An 18,188-nucleotide genomic window follows, 5' to 3' on the forward strand; every position below is an offset into this window, starting at 1 on the left:
ACATGTACACTTGGTATAATCTTTCTAAGTGATTAGATAGCACAAAAATGTGGTAGGGATGTTCTTGAATATAGATTGTGTGCATTTAGTATAGGTATTATTGAATCTGGTCCATTGTCTAAAATGTGCGCATTTTGTTGGTGAAACTGTAAGCTGTTCACCAAATAACTTTCAAAATCTGCACTCTGTTCTTAAACTGTTCATTGTTTTGTTTCTGAAGGGTTAGTAAACATTCTTATAAAATGGCTATTTTTATATATCTTGAGATATATCAGTAGTCATGTTCTTATTAAACTGTACAAGTCAATATTTCCTACAGAAACCACAGGACAGCAATGTTTTTCCAGAGAGAAATGCCTTCAGAAAATCCGAATTGTCTGACATATGTTGTGAAATATAGGATGGTATTTGTGTTCAACTTTTGTAGTATGCAAAGCCATGAAAGTTGCTTTACATACTAAGCGATGCAGTCCTATTTCAGTCTCCCCTGCTGCGCAGTAGCACAACCCAGTGATACAGCGCAGCGTGATGGTCTGTGCTGAATGCAAATGTGGTAGTAAGGGTGGAGTATGTGCTAACAAAGTCGATTAGCATCTTGGTGTACTGCTCTGCAGGGTAAATTACCTAGTGCAGCAATTCAGAGATGTCCACTCTAAGCAATTTCCATGCAAATCATTGCATAAGATAGGTAAGTGTATGCAACAATTTAGCTGTGCATATGTATGCTTTTCAGTGGGAGAGACTCTGCGGAGGATGTTATACTTTACAACTTCAGGTAAAGAGTGCAATGAAATGTCACTAACTGACAGCTAAGCAAATGTATATCTATGTGTGTGGTGGGTACACGCCTGTGTGAGCGAGTGCGTTCTAAGAATTTATGTGCACAACTGCTTATTGTGACTAAATGCATGGTCTGCGTGCAGTGGATAACCACTGCATGACGTGTCCTGTGGTGGGTGTCGATAGCAAAAGCAGAAAAGCAGAGTGGGTAAGCGCTGAATGTGTGTGTGTGCCTACATGCATAGATGAGTGTGTGTGCGTGTGTCTCTACATGCATAGGTGAGAGTGTGTGTGTGTGTGTATATGCACGCGTGTGTGTATCTTAGAGTCTGTGTATAGTATATGATGTGTGTCTGTGGGTGATCACTGCTATCAGAGAGGGACGGATGACTGGAGCAAAGCCAGACATCAGCTGTGCTCTAATTAGCTTTCTCTGTCTAAGAGCAACTGGACTAAGTACAGTATGCAAGTGTGTGTGTGTGTGTGTGTGTGTGTGTGTGTGTGTGTGTGTGTGTGTGTATATGTGTATGTGTTAAATAAACAGAGATCTCTCAGAGTAAGGTACCTGCTATGTCCCCAAACGAAAAAATGTCAATATCAAGGTGCAGGTACTCAACGACTATCGAAGCCAACCATCAACCAAAAAAGCAAAAATCAATAAAAATTTTTTATACTTGAACAGCAAAAGAACTTTATTCCATGGGTTGTTAGCGCTTTCACGTCTACTCTGGACACTTCTTCAGACTTTAATAAAACACTTCATCACTTCTGTATTTAAACACTTATCAATTAAACAGTTAACCAATGAAAGCCTTTGTACGAATACATAACTATAAAAAGTCAGAAACTTCTAAATAGATAAAAAGTCAGAAACTTATATTGTGAAAATTAAAAATTCAAAATTCAACATTGACACTAAAATGTATGTAGTAATAGATTATAACTGTTATTAACATTTCAGATGGCAAATAGCATATAAATATTTAAAAATGCAAGAGCATATAAAAGCAGCATGTAATAAAAACATTTCAAGTGTATGAAACTACTGAAAACTTCTAAAAATACATATTCCTACTAACACCAAGAAACATGAAAAAGTCAAAGGTATAGCAAGAAATAACTGCTAATGCTTAAGATGACGACTGACTAGAAAGGGTTTCAAAGTAACCCTCTCATTGAGGCCATGTCCTTCATCTGCTTTCATTCTGATGATCCATTTACATTCTTCCCTTTCAGTGAAGTTACTTACATTGCCTAATCTCAATGTGGTGTGTATCAATTCAATAACTAAGAACTCAAAGGTGTGTGTGGTGCCTTGTGATAGAACATGTCTAGCCAGTGCACTCCTGTCATTCTCCCTGTTGATCGCATATAAATGCTCTCTAACCCTTTCCCTCAACGTTCTATTCGTCATACCGACATAGAAAGCCTGGCATTTGGTGCAGATGGCTAAATAAACTATGTTCCTTGTCCTACAGTCTGCATAATGATCGAAATTATATAGCACACCTGTGATATAGAGCACTTGTAGGTCCTCAACCCAGTTTTTCCTACAAGAATACTAGATCTTTAAGGAACATGTTATGTTATGAAAGGCGACTTCAAGATCAACCACTTACTGTTAGAATGGGTACCTTTCCATGTCGCAACTGCAATCAGTGCAAATACATACTGGGCAGGAATAACTTCAGGCACCCGGACACAGGTGTGCTATATTAATTCGATCATTATGCAGACTGTAGGACAAGGAACATAGTTTATTTAGCCATCTGCACCAAATGCCAGGCTTTCTATGTCGGTATGATGAATAGAACGTTGAGGGAAAGGGTTAGAGAGCATTTATATGCGATCAACAGGGAGAATGACAGGAACGCACTGGCTAGACATGTTTTATCGCAAGGCACCACACACACCTTTGAGTTCTTAGTTATTGAATTGATACACACCACATTGAGATTAGGCAATGTAAGTAACTTCACTGAAAGGGAAGAATGTAAATGGATCATCAGAATGAAAGCAGATGAAGGACATGGCCTCAATGAGAGGGTTACTTTGAAACCCTTTCTAGTCAGTCGTCATCTTAAGCATTAGCAGTTATTTCTTGCTATACCTTTGACTTTTTCATGTTTCTTGGTGTTAGTAGGAATATGTATTTTTAGAAGTTTTTCAGTAGTTTCATACACTTGAAATGTTTTTATTACATGCTGCTTTTATATGCTCTTGTATTTTAAATATTTATATGCTATTTGCCATCTGAAATGTTAATAACAGTTATAATCTATTACTACATCCATTTTAGTGTCAATGTTGAATTTTGAATTTTTAATGTTCACAATATAAGTTTCTGACTTTTTATCTATTTAGAAGTTTCTGACTTTTTATAGTTATGTATTCGTACAAAGGCTTTCATTGGTTAACTGTTTAATTGATAAGTGTTTAAATACAGAAGTGATGAAGTATTTTATTAAAGTCTGAAGAAGTGTCCAGAGTAGATGTGAAAGCGCTAACAACCCATGGAATAAAGTTCTTTTGCTGTTCAAGTATAAAAATTTTTTATTGATTTTTTGCTTTTTTGGTTGATGGTTGGCTTCGATAGTCGTGGAGTACCTGCACCTTGATATTGACATATGTGTGTGTGTGTGTGTGTGTGTGTGTATGTGTATGTATGTGTTTGTGTGCACGTGCATGCATATGTATGGAGAGAGTGTGTGACTGTGTGTAGTTTGCCAGGTGCCTGGACTACATGCTAACATGGGTTGTAATGAAGGAATTGTTCAAGTTGCCCACCTGAGCAATTCACAGTCAATCAGATTTTCTTTTAATAAGAAGTAGCACTACTTTGAATATGCATGACTATGAATAATAGAACAGCACATTGAAACACAATTCATCTTTTCTGTAGTGTTCTAGTTGTGCCATTGTGCACTTAAGCATTTTATTTATTTTACTCAAGAACAAAATACAGGGTTTACCTTCATAACAGCGAAACACAGTGGTACGATTGCTCATATGAGCGAATCGTAACCATGAAACTTAAAACAGCGACAGTTGTAAATGTTCGAAAATCAGCATTTTCAAACATTAATATCGAAAAAAAAATAGATAAAGTGTAATGTAGAGGGGCAAGCCCCCCTGCACCCCCCCACTTTATTATTCTAACTCCGAGATTGCACTACAGTGGGGAAAGAAACCATTTCCCGATCCCTACTATAGTGCAATCTGTCCCAGAATGTCGAATGTGCAATGAGCGAATCTCACTGTGCATTCGCTCATTGCACATTCGAACCTTTTTCCGTTCGGCGTTTGCAAACTTTGCAAACTGCCATTCGGAAAATTGCTGTTCGCCCTTGTGCAATACGCACATGTAAAGGTAAACCAAATACGGACTTGTTCAATCCAGTCTTACAGAGAAACAGATCTATAGTTAACATGGCAATAGATGTTTTATGACTAGTGTGTCCATGGTTTCTACAGTATTTTACAGACGTGTTCACTAACATTCTACTGCTAAAATACTGTACTAAGTAAAAGATGAATATATATTCAATGTTCCTTGGATTCCCTGTTCTTAAAACAAAATAACATATAAAAACAACAGATAGTCAAGATTCATAGTCCCTTATCATTAAGTAAGATGGTTCCTGCATTTAAAATCATTCCGGTTTTTGTCATCTCTTTTATTTGACTTTTACCAAGTTTAAATTTTCTGTAGACTATGTTTTATTAAAACTAAGCACATCATTTCAATTTCACTGCTAAAAAAACACATTTAAACTCATACACGAAGTACAGAAAATCTAAAAGCCAAACAGCACATATTCCTCCATATAACTATATACATCTGTTCTTGGTAGAAATAAAAGTCTGCCTTCCCATTACTGGATGACCAAACAGTATCAGAGCCCTTGAACTTTAGCTCCAGTATAAGTCTTAAATGTCCTTTACTTTTTACGAGTGGATCTGTGTACCTACAGAACACCTCCTCTGCTCTCTTTCTCCCCACCTTATCTACCTTTCAATTTCTGTGACAATCATCTAGTATCAATTTAGATTTGAGACACTAAAATTTCACTTTTCCTTTACCAGCCCAAACCTCTGTGAGGCTAATCTTGACTTTGATCTACATTCTGGCCAAGATTATGCATTCTTCACTAGAAGGGCTGATAAACTGCTACCAGTTACATATGCTCCTCTATTTCTTAGGTGCTACACTATTTTTTTGTCCTTTATTGACCAGGTTAGTCCCACTAGGCTAGTAGTCTCTTTTCAGGGGACACTTGAGGTGGTATTTATACTACTAGGAGAAATTTTCCAGGACATCAGGAACCTCCCTTACTCTTTTCGATAGGTGAGGTGGAATCTTTCACATCCACCTGAGCTACCACCTGAGCTTCCACCAACGCAGGCAGATGGGACCTTGGCTTAATATCTCACCTGAAAGACTTGCTTAACATCTCATCTGAAAGAAGACACACTGAGGAGTGCAGCAACCATCTTTCTAGCCTCATTGCTGGTTATCTTCTTGTAAAACGTCTCTCTTCCCTTCCAGTTGTCTCAGTGTCAAATACCAGTAGCTTATTACCTCGGTCTTGGTTTGTCAGACTAGTCTAGTAAATAGTCAATAATTTGTGCAACAGTCACATTGTTTGCAGATGTGCAGCTCCTTACAGGCTTCTTAATTACATCAGTGTGAAACAGTCCATAAAGAAGACCTTTTCCCAAAGTAGGTATCATCTCGTTTTATGTGTCTGAGTCATTCCCCTTTCCAGCAACTCCTGTAGTGTCTTCTACTCAGTTCACTAGTAGACAAGTTATTATTTGACAGCTACAGTTACAGTTCCCCATCTGTATTTCCAAGGTACAAAGTACTTCAGAATCCCCAAACCAGCTGTTAACACACTAACAAATCATACTTCAACAGTCTGACCTTTTAATATAACTTAATGACCCAGAATCAAGCTGCATCTTGGTCTGCCAGTTTCCTCCATGCTATAGCACTTATCAGATAAACATCCCTGTGGCAACATAAATTCCTTTGCCTTCTTTTTCAGGCTTATTATCACAGTTTTTTTAGATCTTTAGAACATTTCTCACTTTAACTATATGACAAAGCAAGTTAATGTACATGAAATAACATAGGATCGTAGGATCATATCAAGTTACTAGGCTACTGGCCCTGAGGCCCTTATAAGCCTAGCCGATAAATTAACCCATGTTCCCACAAGTCAGCACCCGAAGGCCCTGTCCAGTAGGGACACAGGTGGAATCCCAGGGGTGTATTTTCTATTTCCCATCCAGTCATCCAGGGTCCTCTTAAAGAGGGATAATGGGGTACTCTGCTTAATGTGTAGTGGGAGTCGATTCCACTGATGGGGGGAGTCTCTGGGAGACAAATCTGTCCCACCAGCAAGTCCTATTAATGTCGCAGACCAAGCTGAGGTTTTGCATGCGGGTCACATGAGTGGAGTTTAGCTTCTGGATATGCAGCAATTTCATTAAGGTGGAGTCAGAGATTGCTCTGTATGCCAGACACAGATCACCTCTGAGGAGTCTGTATGAGAAGGAGTAGAGGGACAGGGCTTTTAGTCTATCCATGTAGGATCATTTTTTGAAGTCCTGGATTCTCCTGATCTGGAACCTCTGTGGTCTGTTCAGCTGCTGTACGTGCTTCATGAGGTACATGCCAAAAGGCGTGTTATACTTGATGATGGGCCTGATAAGGTAGGCATACAGGGAAGTTATGACTTCCTTGTTCCTGGAAGAAATACCCTTACCAACGAGGGGCACCACATAGAAGGCTGTCCATACAATGGAGGCAACATGGTGGTCAAAAGTTAGATTGCTGTCAACTTGGGTGCCCAGGTCCCTCACAACTGCTTGCATGCTTAGGACGTTGTTATTAATGTGATAATTTGTGGAGATGCCATTCTCCCCATAGGGGATGATGGTGCATTTTTTGACATTTAGTTTGAGGCCGTGTTTCTGGGATCAGTCATTTGTCTGGGTATGTATACATTACTAGGGGAGTTGATGACAGTGCCTAACTTGCTGTCATTTGCAAACCTGGTCAGCCACAGACCTCTGGTTTTGGCTTGCACCTTGGAGAAGTACATCCCAAACAGCAGGGGCCCCAAGACTGATCCCTGGGTATACACCGCTCATTACAGATCTACTTCTTGAGGTTGCTTCCCCTATTTTGACTGAGTGAGTTCTATCAGTGAGCCAGTTAGCTACCCATCTGGTAAATATGGTATAAATGGTAAATATGGATTTACGCCAAGCTGGGATAGTTTATCTATAACAGACTTTGTATGTCACTTGTAGCTAACCCACACTGTAAAGATAAAGCACAATTATGCTAAGAACAAATCTGTGGAATTTTTCCAATTAAAAATGTAACTACAATAAATCATTTTGACACATCTAGCCTGCTTCTTCCTCCTCCCACATCAAAATCTCAGCGAGGTTGCTGAAGATAGGCATAACAATCTGCTACTTTTCTGAAAATTCAAGGTGTTGATACCTGCTCTAGTTATGAGTTTGAGTCTGCATCCACATCTAGACCCAGCAGTGATCCATTCCTTTTTTTTTTTCACTAAAAATATGGATGAAGAAACAGAACTTTACTGGTCTGGCAGTTTTGAAAACTATAGCTGCAGTTTCTATCTGATCAGACTCAAAAAAAAAAAAAAAAAAAAAACACTGCAGTTACAGCTTCCTGTGCAGTTTCCAGACCTTGCAACAATCTTTCATTTCAGCTGTCAGATAGCAAGGATACCTCAGTGGCTCTACGACTTATCTTTTAAATTGCCACAGGACTGGCTGACTGTTCTATTTCGATCACAGACTTTGAATAACCATACGATATGGTCGATATATGTACAATTATTAATATTAATTTTCTTCTCTGAGCCTCCTCATCACTTCTTTCTTCAATCTACAGGACAAAAAGTAAACAATAAAATCTGTTTTTTGATCTAAAGAAGTAGGCTTTGCAGCTAAAGATCTGTGGGATGTTTCAGTTTTCATTGAGCTGAGATCTTTTTCTTACTGTTTCCATTATGTATCACTGTATAACAGCCTAGAGGATGTTTCCTTTCTAGATTTTCAAAGAACCCAAACATACAAATATTACTGTGATGACCTCTGTTTTCATGTTTATCATGTTCTCATAAAGTCTGCGTTCATGCTCTCATGACATAGTAGCCAAGTTTTCCACCTGCATTCTGATAAAGAGCTGACATATCTCCTTGTATTGGGCATGGCTTGCATAAATGTTACATTGTCAGTCTGGCTGGTCACTTATGGAATCCCCTTCTGGGGCACTGCAGTAGCCATGATGTACAGCCTTTCTGAGGACTGCCTCTGAAGACATAAAGTGTTAGCCAATTTTATAAGTTTTTTAAATATCAAATGATCTAGGTTACCCTTGCTTCACTTCTTCTGTTTCTCATCAGCCATATGACCTTTAAGCCTGACATTATGGGCCGTAGTGGACAGCACTGGGCTTCAGCAGTGTTTTTGCACTCCTCTCAGAATGCTATGTTGGTACAATATTTTGATAGCTTAGGTTCATAGGTTCATAGGTTCATACTAGGCTATCTGCCCTAGGGCATTTATAAGCCTAGCCAGAATGTGTTTGGCTTTCACCACCCATTTTAAATTTATTTTGCTATGCCCTTTTTCGAGGTTAGTATACTGTGCCTCTGTCTAACAGTGACACAGAAGTGATACCCGGGGTAAACCTACGATCTCCCATCCACTCATCAAGATTCCTCTTGAAGAGAGTCAATGAGGGACTCTGCCTAACCTGGACTGGGATTTTATTCCAGAGTGAAGGGAGCCTCTGGGTTATGAATCTGTCCCTCCAGCATGTCCTATTTATTTCAGTGCTGAGGTTCAAGTCTCTCGAGCGCGTAGCTCGATGGGATTTGGATTTTCTGAGGTGCAGCATGTCCATTAATTCCGGGTTGGACATGGCTTTATACGTCAGGCACAGATCGCCTCTGAACAGGCGGTATGCCACTGAGTAGAGCTGGAGTTTCTTTAACCGGGCAGCATATGGCATCTGTTTGAGCCCTTTGATCCTCTTGGTGAGGTACTTTTGGGGTCTTTCCAGTTGCTGCAGGTGTCTGGTAAGGTACATCCCAAAAGGGGCATTGTACTCAATTATGGGCCTGATGAGGGATGAGTAAAGAGGCACGATGACCTCCCCTGATCTAGATGTGAATCCCTTCATGATTAGGTGGGCTATATAAAATGTTTTTCTAACCACTTTGGCCACGTGGTTGTCAAATGAGAGATTGCTATCAACTTGGGTCCCCAGGTCCCTAATTACTTCTTCTGTACTTAATGGATTACCACCTATGTGGTAATTTGTGGGCACTTTGTTTTGCCAAAGGGGGATGACTACACTTTTGGCATTTAGCTTGAGGCCATGGCTCTGGCACCAGTTGTCTGTTTCTATGAGGCCCTTTTGGAGGATGCTTGTGTCGGCTGGAGAGTCGATTATGGCGCCCAGTTTGCAGTCATCTGCGAACTTGGTCAGCCACAGTCCTTCCGTGTTGGCCTGTACCTCCGAGAAATATATACCGAACAAGAGAGGTCCCAGGACTGAGCCTTGTGGGACACCACTTGTAACTGGTTTGGAGTCTGACATGGCTCCAGCAATTCTAACCATGTGGGTTCTGTCCTTGAGCCAGTTTGCAATCCATCTAGTGACATAGGGGTTTATATTTAAGCTGGTGAGCTTATCTATAATGCCCGAGTGGGGTATTGTATCGAAGGCTTTGCGAGGTCCAGGTAGGCTGTGTGGACCACCATCCCTCGTCAATGGCCTTGGTGACTGTTTCAAAGAAATCAACCAGGTTTAAGAGGCAGGATCTGCCCTTAACAAAGCCGAACTGGGTAGGATCCAGTGTTTGTAGGTCCCCAATATCTTTATTTATGAGGTCCATGATGATCCTTTCCATAGCTTTGCAGACCAAGCTAGTCAGGCTTATGGGGCGATAGTTTCCAGGATCCGTTGAGGCATCACCTTTATGGAGAGGGACCACTGTTGCTGTACGCCACTCTTTGGGTGCATATCCTGTAGTAAGGCTGAGACTGAACAGTAGTTTTATGTTTGGGTTTAGCTCTTCTTAGAGTTCATGTAGGACGCAGCCCGGGACACCATCTGGTCCCATTGATGCTGTGTTTTTTGCTTTGGAGAGGGCGGCTCTTACCTGAGCATCTGAGATGTCAGGGGGGCAGCACTCTGCTGGGATAGATATTTGCCCTTTTGGTGGGGAGGGGGGGAGAAGTTTGCGCTGAACCTGTCAGCTAGGATGTTGGCAATGTCTGTGGGTTCGGTGTATTTTTTGTCATTTTGGACTAATTCTGAGCATATCTGGGAATTACCACCCAGGTTCCTTACATAACTAAAGAAAGCCTTGTGATTATCCTTAGTGTCCTGTGCAATTTTTCTCTCGAAGCTGGCCTTAGACAATTTTATGTGTGCCCATAGTTTTTTGCTAATACTGATCAGTGATGCCTTTCCTTTTTGAGATTTTGCTCTATCATTTAGTAGCTTCCTCCTTCTATTGTATAGTTTGTTTATGGCTGGGGTCCACCAGACAGGACGTCTGCCTTTGGAGGATTGGCTCTTGGTTTTATTTGGGATCGCATGATCCATGCATTCCTGAAGGTGTTCATAGAATGCGTTTATAAAGGATTCTGCGGTCTGGGCCGTATTTTCCACAGGCCCAGGGGCTTTGAAGGATTCCACCTCAGTTTTGAGGAGTGTGAAATTTGCTTTAGAGAAGTTTTTCACTGTGGTTTTCCGGGCAGGGGGTGGGGTCGGGATGTGAATATCCAGTGAGATTAGTTTATGGTCTGATCTTACCAGTGAGGGATACACTTCTGGTCTGGAGCATAGAGTCCCCATGTTGGTGATGATCAGGTCCAGTATGTTTTCCCCTCTTGTGGGAGTGGTAACAAGTTGTTCCATAGCATTTGAGTTTATAAATTCTAAGAACCTTTGGGCTAGGGTGTTGGAGCTAGAGTAATGCTCCCAGTCTATGTTTGGGTAGTTGAAGTCGCCCAATATAATGGTGTTTGGAGAGACCTTCATATTTTCCAGTGTTCTCAGGAAGGCCGAGTGGGGTTCCTGGGTTTGGGAGGGTGGTCTGTAGCAGGCTATAAACTGGAAGGCAGTTTTACCCACTGTTAGTTGCACATGGATAGTCTCTGATGCTTCGTGCTTTGCCACCAACCTGGAGGTGTGGGTATCTTTGATGAATATCGATACTCCCCTCCTTTTGTGGTTCAGTCCAAGTTTTGGGGCCAAAAGCATGGTATGAGGTATAACCTGGTAGTGCTGGGGTGCTCTCGAGCCCTGAACCAGGTTTCTGTTACTGCACAGATATCGATGTTCTCCATGCTAAGGAGAGTTTCGAGCGTGCATCTTGAGGTTTAGACTTCTGGCATTGAGTAGCATTACTCTTAGTTTCTTATCCCTTGTGATACCTATGGAGGTGGGTTTGTCTTTTGAGCCTTGCCTAAAAAGGCACTATGGGGGTAGCAAGAGCCTTTGCCAATATCCGAAAGCCCAGGGGTGACAGGTGCAAGCCATCCCTAGCGAAGCATCATGGCTTGTTGAGCATATCATCCCAAGCTGACAGGCATTGGATCCCCTTTGAATGACACCAGTACTTAAGCCAATTGTTGAAATTGATCATCTTGTCTTCATATTGTGGCATCATTCTTGGTGAGGGTAAGATGCTACTCAAGGTCAGGGTCATACCGGCCTGGCTCAGAGAGCTCCTTTATGTCTCTTTTCATGTAGTCCAGGGAGGTACGTCTCAGGTCATTCACACCAGCATGGACAATGACTGAGTCATATTTGTACTTGCCTTGGAGTGACCTGAGTGCTTGTGTTATGTGGCGGATCCTAGCGCCCGACAGGCTGCTCACCGTGACCCTCTCCTTGTTCAGCCTGGTGAGCGGGACGTCAGTGTGCCTGACGATAGAGTCACCTATTACAAGTGTATCAGGTGTGTTGTTTAGTCTTAAGGGCTGTGACTGTTTGGCACACTGGCTTTGTGAGATATGTGTTGCACGTGTTTTGTTTTGGGGTAGCGGCTGCTTGGGTGTTTGCTTTGGAGGTCTCTGCTGCTTCGGCAGATCTTTATTTAGAGCCTCCGAGTATGTTTTTGTGTGATTATGTGTATGGTTTGCTGTTGTGGTAGGTCTATGTGAGACTGGAATTGTAGTGAGTGTGGTTTCCTTCTCCTCCTGACTGGTTATGCCAGTACTGAGTTGAGAGAGCTTAGCCTCCAGTTTGGCTGTATGGTTGCATCTCTCACATGTGTTGGAATTTGTTGGGAGGAGGAGAGGGTTGTCTGTGTACATGAGGCAGTTGTAACATTGCCTCAAGATTCCCAGATTCACCAGCTGGACCGGAGAGGAGATTGACAACTGACCTTTGGACATGCTAGAATAATATTGGGAATTCCTTAATAATTGAAAACCAGGGCCAGTGGGGAGTGAGGGTGTAGTGCTTTTAATTTTTAGTGCTGACTTATATAATTGCTTTAGTGAGCAAGTGCCAGGTAACTTAAGTGCAATGTGTTACAGGTAACTTAAATGCAAAACAACAAACAGTAACTTTCTTTCAAGTGAAACAAGGAAATAAGTATAGTAAGCAATGCAGATATCACTAGTGATCCACAGAAGCTGAGAAGCGCGTATTAGGTGGAATTAGCGTTCCAGGGAAATAACAAGCAAACAAACAACAAGCATATAAACAAAGCTAGATTCAGCAGGCCTGGATCTAGTCTATGCTACAACAAACAAGGTGTACCAATTTCAGTAAGATACAGTTCAAATATTCAGGCACTATAAACCTTTAACCAGAAATTCCCAGCTCAGAAGGGCAGAGTCCAGCCTCTTCTCCCGCAAGAGTGCAGACCACAAACCTTCTTAATGTAAAATAACTGGCCTGAAGCCCAAGTGCTTAAACCAGAACTAATACACTTTAAGAATAACAGACACTGGGCTCTCAATCAGCAGTTCCCAACTTAGAAGGATGAAAGCTACCTGTCCTGCCACCACAGTGCATGCCACAAATCTTCCTAATGTAAAACAACTGGTCTGAAGCCCAAGTGCTTAATCCAAAAGACTTAGAATGATAGCTACACTTTAATCAAGTTACTACCAAGCAGTAATAAATACAATTGAATACTTTAGAGAATGCCTGGATTAGTGCTCAAGTTACACAAACAAAGCTAGATCCAGCAGGCCCGAATCCAGTCTATGCCACAGCAAACAAGGTGCACCAACTTCAGTAAGAAGCAGTTCAGATATGCATGCACTATAAGCCTTCAACCAGAAATTCCCAGCTCAGAAGGGCAGAGTCCAGCCTCTCCTCCCACAAGAGTGCAGACCACGAACCCTCTTAATGTAAAATAACTGGCCTGAAAGCCCAAGTGCTTAAACCAGAATTAATACACTTTTAGAATAACAGACACTGAGCCCTCAATCAGCAGTTCCCAACCTAGAAGGATGTAAGCTACCTGTTCTGCCACTACAGTGCAGACCACAAACCCTCTCAGTGCAAAACAACTGGTCCGAAGCCCAAGTGTTTAAACCAAAAGGCTTAGAATGAGTTACACCAAGCAGTAATAAATACAATTGAGTACTTTTAAGATGATGCAAAAGTAAAAAAGTAGGTAGAAACACAAGTACAGTAAAAGCAGATGAAATTTTTTTTTTTTTTTTTTCTGAACAAGTGCTGAGATCAAAGAAACAGATTTGAGTGCTGAAACTAGAAAACTGGCTAGTTATAAGAAAAAAAAACTAAGCTAGAAGGCTTCCCTCCAACACAGAAGGGCTTGGGGGCTCAGAAGCCTACAAATAGTCTATACCACTTAACAGGAAAGGCAGGAAACAAGCTTAAATTTTTTTTTTTTTTTTTTTCTGTTTCCCAGATGCTCTCTTTGTACACAGTAGGAGTGCCTGAAATCAGAATATGATCTCACTGCACTCAGTTGAGTGAGCAAATGAGATGGGCCCAGAAGGAGTATCCAAACACAAATTTACAAGAGGGGCGGGCAGCTGCAAGGCCACTAACTGAAGAGCAGAGTGAAAACTTTCAGTTCAGTTAATATTCCTTCCACACAGTTAAAATCAATTTAAATACTGTATTTTTTTGAAAATAAAAGAGCAGATAAAGGTACTTAAATTCTCTTATACGTCCAGTTGAATATAGCAAGTTCTCAAGTTCTTAAGCTGATGCTGCTGTAACATTCTGTTTCTTAAGGTAAGAGGAGTGGTCTGATATCCAACAAAAGTTGAGGGCCACTGTTCTCTATTATTACCACAAATACACTTACTTTACAGTACAGAAGTCAAGAGTCTGTCACAGAGCCAACTCCCTGATGTACAATACTGCCTACTTTATAAATAAAGGTGCTTTCCTTATGGACCACCTGGTGAGATGCAACATTTGCTGCTATTTATAGGTTCATAGGTTCGTAGGTGTTTACTACGCAAATGACCACAAGGGCCTTTTTAAGCCTAGCCATGCATCCCAAACCTCTGACAAGTTCTGTCACCTTTGATAAGTGTAAGCAGGGGCTTGGGAGGTGAAACATTTACAAGAAGGGGCCTGGGAAATTAAGCATTTACAGGCTTCCTGTGTCCATTAGAGACATAGGTGCCAAACCAGAGATGAATTTCCTGTTCCCCATCCAATTATTCAAGTTATACCTGATTTGGGTTAGGGAAGAACTCTGCTTCACATGGATGTGGAGTCTGTTCCAGTGAAGGGGGTAGTCTCTGAGATACATACCTGTCTCTCCAGCAGGTCCTACTTATATCACAGCAAGGTTTAAGTCTCTAAAATAGGTAATTCTAGTGCTGCTTGTTTTGCGGATATGCAGGAACTCCAGCACAGTGAGGTTTGACAATGCCTTGTATCCCATGCATAGATCTCCCTTCAACAGCCTGTAGTAGACAGAATACAGGGGTAGGGCTCTGAGACAATCTGCACAGAACATGTTACTTATGCCTGTATTCTTTTAGTGAGGAATCTCTGTGGACATTCCAATTGATGGACGAGCCTGGTTAGGTACATACCAAAGACAGCATTGTACTGGTTTACAATCAAAAGGGCGACCGGACTTCATTTAAATTCCATATGTCCGATCGCCCAATTCGACAATTTGAAATAACGAAAAAAAATGTTAAAATGCACAAGAGCAAATGCCAGTGTGCATTTGCTGTTGTGCATTTCTACACTTTGAATGTAGATCACACTATAGTGGGGATAGGAAATGTACACTTTCCCTCACTGTAGTGCGATCTCGGAGTTTGTATATATAAGTAGCAGGGGATGTGGGGGGGGGGGTGCAGGGGGGCTTGTCCCCCTGCAAAAGCATTTTGTTATTTTTGACCGGGAAGTGTAGTATTTTCGGTAAAATTGACATTTCTGAGATGTCGACTTTACCGAAATGCTGCATTCTACATTTACTTTGTTCACTCTTGTGATTTCCAATATTCTGATTCAGAAACGTGAACACTCGCACAATGTCAGTGCGACTATATGACAGTAAACCCATTGTAGTCAGGGATAGGTCTGATGAATGCCGAATACAGTGGAATAATGAATTCTTTGGACCTAGATGCCATACCTTTGTTTATAAGGTACACAACATAGAATTATTTCAAAAGTTCAGCATAAATTGTTACAGAGGAAAGAGGTGCTTCTTGTGACTCATGTAACTACCCCATTGCCCTATTTCGTAAGTATATTCTTACTGGGCATTATAAAGGGAATGAAAGCAAGATTACAAGATAACAAAACAACCAGAACATTTACAGTAGAGCTCACAAAGGTAACTCAATAATGGTGATAAAGAAGACACAAGTTAACAAGATAACAGAGATCGGAGCAAATTTTGCAAGCACATGTTTTTAGCACTTTGCACTGACATTAACAGAAAGGACTTGTCGTGAAAGTAAAATAATATAAGTAACTATTAAATACACAAAACCCACAAAAAAGAAAAATATTAATATGCTTTGAGCTTAATTATTATCCCATAAGCAGTACATGTGTAAGCTGTAGTCAGGCACAATTCTGCAGGCATTAAATTCCAAATGACTGGATCAGGTCTGCTAGCCCCCCTTCCCCAATGGCTAATCCAGAGGTCATCCTCTCTATGGACACTTTGCTTTTATAAATGAAGGCCATATAAATGCAGCTGCTGAATGCATGTTTGTGTGTTATTGGGTGGGTAGGTGTGGGGATCAGAGGTCAGTATCGATCTGTTTAAGCCTGATCAAACTCAGTAGCAGCATTAGTAGTATATTGATTAACAGGCTACACACACCTTTATGGCAGAGGGTCAGAAGGATCTGGGTTCTGAAAGGCACATAAGATGCCCAGTTAGGGACACTGGCTAGTTTACATCACTGTCTGAGCAGCAGTCCCTGTATAGGTACTGCACACTGGTCTTTTGGTTTAGATATTAAACTTTCCACACAAACAAAGTGACACACTATCTTCCTTTAAAAAGGGATTAGACAAGTGGATGGGTATTTATAATTTCACGCCTGGAATGACTGGCCTATCTTTCCTTGAAAAAGCGAGGTAAGCTCTAAAGGTGGGTACTGGCAAGGTGTAAATGGCCAGGTGGCCCAGGTGCCTTGCATTTTCTATGACTCTACGAACTCTTATTCTATTCCCATCTGCCTGTCCTGATAAATGACAAAGGCATATAAACAATATGGTTCAAAATTAACAAATTTCAGTTTTACTTTAAACCATGCGTCACATCAGTACATTATCTGAAATCACATTATTTACATCAACAAAAATAATTATATTAGTCAACAGACATATTAAAATACTGAAAATACAGCTATATATACCACTCTTATCTATTATTACTTTTGAAACCAAATTTCCACAGCAAAGTCTTGTGTCCTTAAAATATTTATTACTGCAAAAACAATGCACATCTGCCCTGTCACATGGTGTGCTTAACTAGTGAGCAAAGTAAAATGCTGCTATGTTGAAAGCATCTTCAAACATTTATGTATTTTTCTATTAATACCTTGTTACAAACAAAACCCGAAGAATGCTTTCTGTGACAACCTGTCTTCAGTTAAGATGCTACCATTTAAAAGGCCTTTCACATAAGTTATTAAAAAGGTTATCTTACACATATTCTACCAGATGTCTGTACTTACTGTTACTGCGCTCTTCTATTTCATTTCACTATTCAGTGACACTGTATCTTATATTTTTAAGGATGCTTTCTTACTGTTCGGAAAGCAGAACTGTCAATTCTTGAATAAATAGTACATTATTAGAAAATCACAGTTTCAACAAATATTTCAATTTCAGTGATCCTTGACATAACTGCTTCTTTTTATATATGGATACCTAACTATCTATAGCTTTCAGTGTCTGCCCTACCACTGGAGCTCTTGATGACTGTATTCCAAAACTTTTTGACAAAATCAAGTTATGCCCTTACCGTTCAAACAAATGTTCATATCTCTAGAACCATAAATGCTACTAAGAAGTGCAAATGTCAGTGTTCAGCACAAATTAATCTTTACTGTGGTCATCTTCATTGTAATCTAGTTGTTAAACTGGATTTTATATGTGACAATAAACACAGTCAGTACTTGTGATATTTTATAAACAACCTACGATATATGTGCGGCACTTTATTACTTAAAGCAGTAGGTTTTCATAAGTGGCTATGCAGTTCTGTTTATGTTGCTTAATTGTTAATATTTAAAGAAGTAAAAAACAGTTACCAAATAAATATATGGTATATGAGCAATATTAAATATCTTTCTAGCTGCACTAGACAAGAGGTCAAATATCAATGCAGCTGTCTTTCCCATCATGTAAGCTATAAGATGAAATGTTTCAATACCTTGTATGTAGTAGCATGGTTTAGAGTTCTTAGTGTAACTATGAACAGGCAATGTTTGACATCTAGAAATGTCACTAGATTGCTCAAAGAGAACGCCTAAACTCATTGTTAACGTTTAACTTAATTAAGCATGTCTAAAATGACTCTGGGCTTCCTAAATGACCTATTACTGTTTGCTGATTGTATAATGCAATAGTGACTCACCTTATATAAGGCACTGGAAGGGCACATATACAGCAGTGGTAATGTACCAGTATATACCATGCCAATGAAGATGAGGCAAGAGTAACTGATAAGAAAAATATATGCACCCCCTTGCGCTGCAAGTAGCATGGCACCAGCATTGTTAATACACAGCCAGTAAGGCAGGCACATCATGCCACATTTAGTAATACAGGACACTGTACAGCATGTAGCATGGCACCAACATTGTTAATACACTGCAATTAAGGCAGGCACGGCATGCCACCT

The 18,188-nt window shown here is 40.5% G+C and overlaps 1 protein-coding gene across 4 annotated transcripts in view; it reads right to left on the reverse strand.

Moving 5' to 3' along the window:
• MLLT6 (MLLT6, PHD finger containing) overlaps positions 1-18,188 on the reverse strand; it is a 2,458,880-nt gene that overhangs the window by 1,494,834 nt on the left and 945,858 nt on the right. The window lies entirely within an intron of this gene.

This window comes from Protopterus annectens, chromosome 13.part0 (assembly GCF_019279795.1).
Source record: "Protopterus annectens isolate FY-2018-M chromosome 13.part0, PAN1.0, whole genome shotgun sequence".
NCBI lineage: Eukaryota > Metazoa > Chordata > Ceratodontiformes > Protopteridae > Protopterus > Protopterus annectens.